Source organism: Cupressus sempervirens, chromosome 7 (assembly GCF_028749045.1).
Source record: "Cupressus sempervirens isolate cs-2001-9-10 chromosome 7, ASM2874904v1, whole genome shotgun sequence".
Taxonomy (NCBI): Eukaryota; Viridiplantae; Streptophyta; class Pinopsida; order Cupressales; family Cupressaceae; genus Cupressus; species Cupressus sempervirens.
The window spans coordinates 889501777-889510181 of record NC_143124.1 but is presented as its reverse complement, the minus strand read 5'-3'; positions in this window follow the sequence as shown (position 1 = coordinate 889510181).

Below are 8405 nucleotides of genomic sequence, written 5' to 3'. Positions count from 1 at the left end.
TACTATGGAGGAGGAAGACTTATTCCAAATTTTAAATGAATGTTATTCAGGGAAATTGCATAGCTCTGCTATTGCATTGTTGGGATTATGAGTAGTTGAGTGGGAAATTGAGTCTATTTAGTGGAAGTAATATTGGCTGTAGGAGGTGGTGGCATCAAAGCTTACTAGTTTGATTGGTTACACCAATTGTGTGGTTGTTGCCAACCTTGTTGGGGCTGATGCCAACTATTATATCCACTAAATCCACTATGCTGTTGGTTTTGACATGCATTATTACTATTAAAATTTAGAAGAGGTTCTTGGGGAATACCTGGTCTTACAGCCCATGGCCTTGGCTAGGAAACATAGAGGACCTCTCCATTCTCATCAATGACCTTGAACTTCGTAGGCATAGGTTGAGACTCTAGGCTTACTACAGACTCGCACCAGCAATTCTTTTTCTTCTCCCTACAATGTGGACAATATTCTACCAACATTGCATCAGATTCAGCTTTCTTTCTCCTTGCTTGCATTGTCTCCTTCTTCCATGAGGTCAAGGGATTCTATTCTTCTCTCATTCACACCTCTCAAAAGAAAATGCTTTTGAGATTCTTCATTCAGCTCATATTGTGTGTTACCCTACAGGCTAAACATGAATTTGGAGACATAGTCTTCTAGGGTTTCACCTTCCTTATGTGACATCTTGAAGATGTCATCTCCTTTTAAGTCTCTTCATCTGTAATAATCTTTGTACTTCTCAAGAAATAGAGTACACATTACACCCCAGTTTGCTACAACATCAACACCCAAACTCATAAACCATATGAGAGGAACCTCTTTTAATGTGCCTTGCTGAGTAGGAATAGGAGAATGGAAGGTAGGGTGAGCCATTACATTGTCTAGTTATTCTGGGTCAGCAAAAAGAGCATTTAGATGGAGGGATTCTTCAGATGATGGTAGTGAAGGAAATTTGTCATAGGTATCAGCAAACATGTTCTCAAATGGTTCTTCTTCTTATGGGATTTCTAATTGGGTTTCCTCAAGTGCTAGATTGAGAACATAAAATGGTTCTTCTTGATTAAAATTAGGTAGGAATCACACAAAATGGTCCCTATGCCTATGCATGTAAATTTAAGCAAAATAAAAACTAACTTAATGACTTTTGTTTCAATCTAAATTGACACCATCTTCAACAATGGCACCAAAAATGTTAAAAGTTAAAAGTTAGTGTCAAACTAAACTAAAGTAGTTAATAGTAGTTTCCATTAACATTTTAACATTTTAACTAAACTAAAGTAGTTAACTTTTAACATCACTACTAAGTTAAAAGTAGTTGCTACAAGAAACACATACTAGAAACTAAACTTACAGATTAATTCTCATCTTGAAGGAAAAACATAACAGTAAATAAATAATGCTTTGGAAGTAAACCTATGTTGCAGGATACAGTCAATGATTCTACAACCATTGGCTATAGGAACAATAGTACTTAACAACTCAAAGGTAACTTAACTGAATTCTACTTAAGCATGAACAAGGAATTCACCTCCTGTGTGGGCCCCCATGGAAGTGTGAATGAATTATAACTTAGAGATTGAAGTGAAGAACTATCATGTATTAATTCAATAAAACATGGAAATAATATAGAATATCAAGATGCTTTACTCTCCTACTTGATTACAACATGAATTTCTAAAAACATCTAACTTTCTTGATAACATTAGTTCTAGCTTATTTAAAAGAAACTAGGAAAAATAGAATTCCTACAAACTAGGTCTTCCATTACATAGCATAACAACTTTTAGTTTCAGGAGTGATATCATCATTTATGCAAGAAGATAAGCCACATTCAATGCTTCAAAAGTATAGGAATGCTAGGCATCTAGAATGTCTTGGACTAAATCAACAACTAAAAAGTGATCAAAGGAGTGGAGCTATAATGAACTTTGAAATAGTCACCAACCTTGAAAGTCCCACTCATCCTTTAGTCCACACTCCTTGCTTGAATTATTCTTCCTACAAAAGGTGAACACAACAAAATTCAAAACACAAATCCAAGGCATAGATCATAATAAGATTTCCCTATTTTAATGTAGCGTTGTCACACAACTACAAGAGGTTTAGCCATTAAAGCTAGAGAAGAAATATACCAAATTTACCATGACATTCATATATATATATATATAGTATTTAGTATTGTCTTTGAGTTCCATAAGCATCAAATATACATATAGTTAACACTTATAAACATAAAAGACTGTATCATGTTTATGAAAAACTATAAGATATTCAAGTCTATATTTAGAAAATCATAAACAAAACACCCTATAAATTTCACTCATCACCAATATTTTCCAAGTTCAAAAGATAGTGTTTACCAAGTTCACTTGGGCATCAAAGAGATGTTCGTAGAAGTTAAGTGTTAATCGAGCTCACTCGGGTAACAAAGAAAAGTTGGATGGAACTAGTGCTAACCAATCTCACTTGGTTACTAAAGGAAGTTTGCAAAGATCTAGTGTTAATTGAGTTCACTTGGCTAACATAAGAAAATCATTTTGGTGTTAGTGTGTACTGAGTAGGTTTGACTAACAAAGGATTTTTTTGTTTTGGCATATTGAGTTTAATGGATTTGTTTGTTGGTTCTAGCTGACTAAGGAGATGAATATTAATTATTCTTAGTTGTATTGAAGCTAATTCAACAATGTTAATGATATAAGTATAAGGTCAAGTTGAGGATTGAATGTGACAGAATGTGTGGAAGAGAAGAAGATGCTTTGAGGAAGTGGAATGAAAGGATAAGCATAATATATTTGTTGAGCAGCAATGATTAATCTAATTAGGAAGGATCAAGTGTTTGATCTAGAATTGAGATCTGAAATCAGCAATATAGTTGCATCAGTAATTAGGTCATATCATTGTTACTCTCTAACCATTGTAGTAGTGTATCAAATCTCTTAACCGAGTTGGCTTAATAGCTTTTTTTCAAATCCTCTAACAAGGTAGTATTTCTAGATTGAAGTGTCTAAAGACCTCTAACAAGGCCACTCCTAATAGGGTGATCAAATACTCTAATAGGGCCACATCTAATATTGTGTCTTATAACCTTTATTAGGGTTGGCTCCTAACATGGATCACTTTAGAAGAGTGAAAAAGAATAACTAGTTGCAATTGGTGGTTTTTACCAAATTGGGTTTCCATGTTAAATCTTGGTGTCACTTGTGTTCATGCTATTTCTTTTGTGTATGAAACTAAGTTAGTTAATGTTAATCATAGTTAATATCTTAAGATCTATATGTTCAATATTCACTGATTAATAATTGATATTATTGTGCTTTTTGAGTTACAATATATTGTTAGTGTTAACCAAGTGCCTGTGTGTTAACCGAGTAACAATAGTTTCAATAGACTTTATATTTTGTATTAACATCTAAGGGATTTGTGATTTATTTTAGTGGTAACTCATTCACCCCTACCCTCTTAGTTACTCCTCTTATATTTCCAACAATTGGTATTAGATATTTTGGTTCTTGTAGAGAAGGTTTCAAGGACCTAAGATAAAGATCAAGATGTCTTATAGGAGAGAGATTCCAAATTTGAACAAAGATAACTTTGAGTCATGGAAAGAAATCATGAAGCTAAATCTAGAAACTATCAATGATTTAGGTCTAAAATATTATAATGCTAAGTACAAGGCTCCTATTGGAATAATGACTATGGAGGAGATTTTTGAAAAGAAAAATCATAATATCATGATGATTGACATTGCATCATGTATTAACTATGCTAAATTTAATGAGGTCAAAGGGTGTGTTGCTACTCATGAGATGTGGAAAAAGATAAAGGATATCTATGTAGTCAATGATAATGTGAGAAGAGCCAAGGCATAAAGCTTGAGACATTAGTTTGATTAGATGAACAAGAGAGGATGAAAAAATTACAAAATATGTTGAGAGAATCAAAGCTTGTGTCAGTGAAATCAAATCCTCTAGAGGGACAATTGGATATGTCATAGTGGTAAGCAAGGTACTCATAACCCTTCTTCCTATCTATGTAATCAAAGTGTCTACTCTTTGAGAGATGATATGTGATTCAAATAATAAGATAACCTTGGATGCTCTAGTGGGAAGATTGACAACATTTGAGGTAGATAACTATGATAACTATGTTCCTATTTTTAGCAATCTTGAGTTTACATTTCAAGCCAAGTTATCACTCAAGAAGAAATATACAAATTCTAAAGGAAAAAAATCTAAAAGTTAAGAAGAAGATAGTTTTCATAGTGATCTTGAAGCCATTGAAGCATTTCTTGCAAGGAGGTATGCCAAAGGAAAAGGAACATACAAAGGTAAAATTACTCTAATCTATTTTCTTGTGAAGAAGTTGGTCACATTGCTACAAGGTGTCCAAATAGAGAAGAAAAAGATAAAAAGAAAAACAACAAGTATAAAGGAAAGAAGGATTTCAAAAGCTACAAAGACTACAAGGAAAAAGGTAAGAAGTCTTGATTTATGGCTAAATATTTAGATAGTAGTGTTGATGATGAGATGGTCTATATTGTTGTAAAAAGATGAATTGATAATGAAGAAGATAAAATGGAACTTATCTCTCATGTAAGCAAACATGATATGTGGATTATGAATAGTGGTTTTTCTCATCATAGGACTAGTGATAAGACAAATTTTGAGCATATGGAACACTATGATGATGTAAGTGTAAGATTTGGAAACAATGAACCATGTTGCATAAAAGGAAAAGGTTGTATTTCTCTAACCAATGAACTTAGATGTGATAATACTTATTGGGTTGAAGGATTGAAACATAATATACTAAGTGTAGCATAGCTAAATAACACTAGATTCAAGGAAGAATTCATGAATGGGAAGGTCAAACTGCTAGATGGAAAAGGAAATCTAGTTGGGTTAGGTAACCAAACAAAAGGAAACTTAATCTAACTAGATCTGAGTGAAAGTTAATGTTACATTGCTCAAGTAGAAGAAATCTAGTTATATCATGTGAACTTTAATAACTTGATCAAGATAAGAAAAAAAAGAGTAAGAGGCATTTCTAGTTTGAGATAACTTGATATGGGTCTATGAAAAAATTGTCAAATTAGTTAGATGGGAAAGACAAGTTTAAAGAGCAAGAACTATCATTCTAAAGAAGTCTTGGACATGGTTCACACAAACGTTTCTGGACCTATTGGCATTGAGAACTACAGTGGAGATAAGTACTTTATTTCATTTTTTGATGATTATGTTGGAAATATATGTGATAAGCTAAGTTACTAAAAGGGAAGGGGTGAATCAGTAACCAATAAAACTTAATCCTTAATTAGCAATTAATCCTTCATGTGTATTCTGATCTAATTGCATGTATGAGAAATTGAAAACATTAAAGCATTCATAACACTTTTAACACACAATTTGGTGACCTAGAAACCTTCCAAATAGAAAGTAAAATTGGGGTGGGGATGATACCCACAAGATTTAGTACTACAGTATAAAGTTGGTTTGTTAAGGCTTACAATGATCACTTTTGATGATCTACCCTATTAGGAGAAATAAGGACTGCTAGGTCCACCTTGCAAAAGAATTTACAAACATATAATGAATTATGCACTCGGCAAAGAGATTTACAAAATACTATTAAGTCTACCTTATGAAAGTATTTAATTGATCCACCTATTAGGATGAAATAGTGGTTGATCTCTGATCTATAACTTGGTTTACTAAATGAGATTCCTTTGAGTGTAATGATCACCTTTCTGTGATAGATAAATCTTTGCTACTCCTTATACTGATGTAGCCCTTGTATTTCAAACTCCTACTCTTCTTTTCTTGTTATCCTCCTTATTTTATATATTTTAGATGTGATACAATACAATACATATACACCAATCCAATTTACAAATCAACAAAGTTGGCTACAATACAAGTTTACACAAAATACAAAAAGCCGACCCAACTATAGAAACTTAGGTTTTGAGGATTAGCTTGGTGAGGTTTTAATACTCAACATCCACTATAAATGCTTAACATCATCATGCACTTGGTAGACATAGAAGCTTGGTCCATACTAATCACTTCCAAGTAGTCTGAACTTGGTCTACACCGGTGACTCGGTAAATACTATGAAACTCAACATATAAAATAAATCACTTGATTTACACTATATAGCTCATTCAATGCTATTACTATGAGCTCAGTATAAACTAAGTCACTTGGTTAACACTTAGTGGCTTGGTCAACACTGGACTGACATCACTGTGACTGCAAACTCGCTAAGAACTACACAACTTGGTTTGTACTGAGCAACTCGGTAAACCTTATGAAGCTTAGTTTACATTTTTGATCACCATCATGGTAGAAATTGCTCGGCATAAACTAAATACTATTTCTTAGACTCGATAGAAACTATAGAACTTAGTAGAGTCTAAAATGCTTGGTTAACTCTATTAACTATACAATACACTCGATAGATACTTACAATCTGAATAAGTGTGTGTCACTAATAAGAAGCATGACCAAAATGTCAACAACCTCCCCCTTTGGCATTAGTGGAAAAAACATTTATCAGTCAAAACTGAATTCAAAGAGTTCAAGAATCACCTTGTGTTTCCAACTTGGTAGAGTACTCTGTTTTCCAAAATTGGTTTTGTAAGTGATGGAGTCACAATCCAATAATAGAATGGACACAAAAAAAAAGGGAAAACTTTATTAACTATGAAAATATGCAAATATACTCAGTACAAAGAAAACAGACTCCCAAACATGCCCTATGGGCTTACAATAGTATAAATCTGGAGATAATTTCTTCTTCTAGTACCCTCTCTCAAACTCCACTCCTAACTGCCTTCTACAATGTCAGAAATGTTCTTAAATAGACCCCAAAGGGTTAAGGATTAGGAATATATTCTAGAAAGTGCTAGTTGGGATCCACTACCAAAATAGAAGGCTCCAAAAGTCACATTAGAAGTCGGCTTAAAATTAGAAGAATCCAAAAATGGTAGCTAAACTCTTGGGAGGCATAACTTTTGAATTGTAGCTCCGATTGACGAACTATTTACATTTTCAAAAAGCTCTCAGAGTGCTCTATAGCCCTATGGATGAGCTTTGCTAATCCCCCATTTTTTTGGACCTATACAAGGTCATTTAATGCCTCTGACCTATCTTTGAAGCATTCTTAGGAGGTCTCCAAAAACTAAAAAATTGCAATAACTTTCAAACCGTGGGGCCTTTTGACCTGATTCTTTTTCTGGAATGTTCTAAATTAAAATTATAATCATCCCTTCAATTTACACCTTCTAACTCAACATAATTATGGCTCACTTACATAGTCCTTTTTTTTGGCATTTACACGTATCCCAAGGTGCTTAAAAACTCTAACCCAGAACACTAATAGTGGAACTATGAGAGTTGGAACCTTTATTTGACCCAATTGGGTATCCAAAAATGAAAACAAATGAAACTAAAACTATGTCTAGGTATATTTTTTTTGGGTCACCCAAGATTGCCCTTATACCTTTGGATGCTCCTACATCAGACACCTAGGGTAGATTGAAAAGTGACCCTTTCACTTGATGGATGGTAGAGGAAATCCCAAATGGGAAACCTCATCTACCAATATCCAAGTTGAGTCCTCTATCAGTCATCCTTTCCACTTAACCAGGTACCCTTCATACTTCCTATTTCTAGTACTCCTACCCACATGAATATCCAGAATCTCTTCTATCTCCTCCTTCTTAGAAGTAGGAATTGGACATGGCTCTAGCATCAGCCCCTCATTTGCACCATCATCATGATACTCTATTAAGTCTACAATGTTGAAGATAGGAGAAATGTGAATTCCATCTGGCAACTCCACTTCATATGCATTTCCTGAGTCACGTTTCTTCAAAATTTTGCAGGGGCCAAATTTCTTCATCTTCAGCTTGTTGTAAGTACCTACTGGAAATCTTTCTTTTCTTAAGTGAACCATGACTAGATCCCCTACTTGGAACTCCTTATGTCTTCTCCTTTAATCAGCCCTAGCTTTATTTTGTTGGTTCATCTTGGTAATGCGTGCCTAGACCTCCTCATGTAGACGCTTGATATGTTCAACAAATTCTTTTGCTTCAGCACTTGTCCTCTCCCCTTGCTCCATCTTCCTAAATTTTGGTGTAGTCCTTGGGCTACTTCCATATACAATTTGGAATGGTGATCTACCAGTACTCCTATTTATAGAGTTATTGTAAGAAAATTCTTCTTGTGGTAGAATCAAATCCCATCCCTTGGGATTATCCCCAACTAAACATCTCAGCAAATTTCTCAGACTTCTATTTACCACTTTGGTCTGTTCGTTAGTCTGCGGGTGATGTGTAGAACTCAACTTCAAGTCTGTTCTCAACTTCTTCCACAATGTTCTCTAGAAATACCCCACAAATTTAG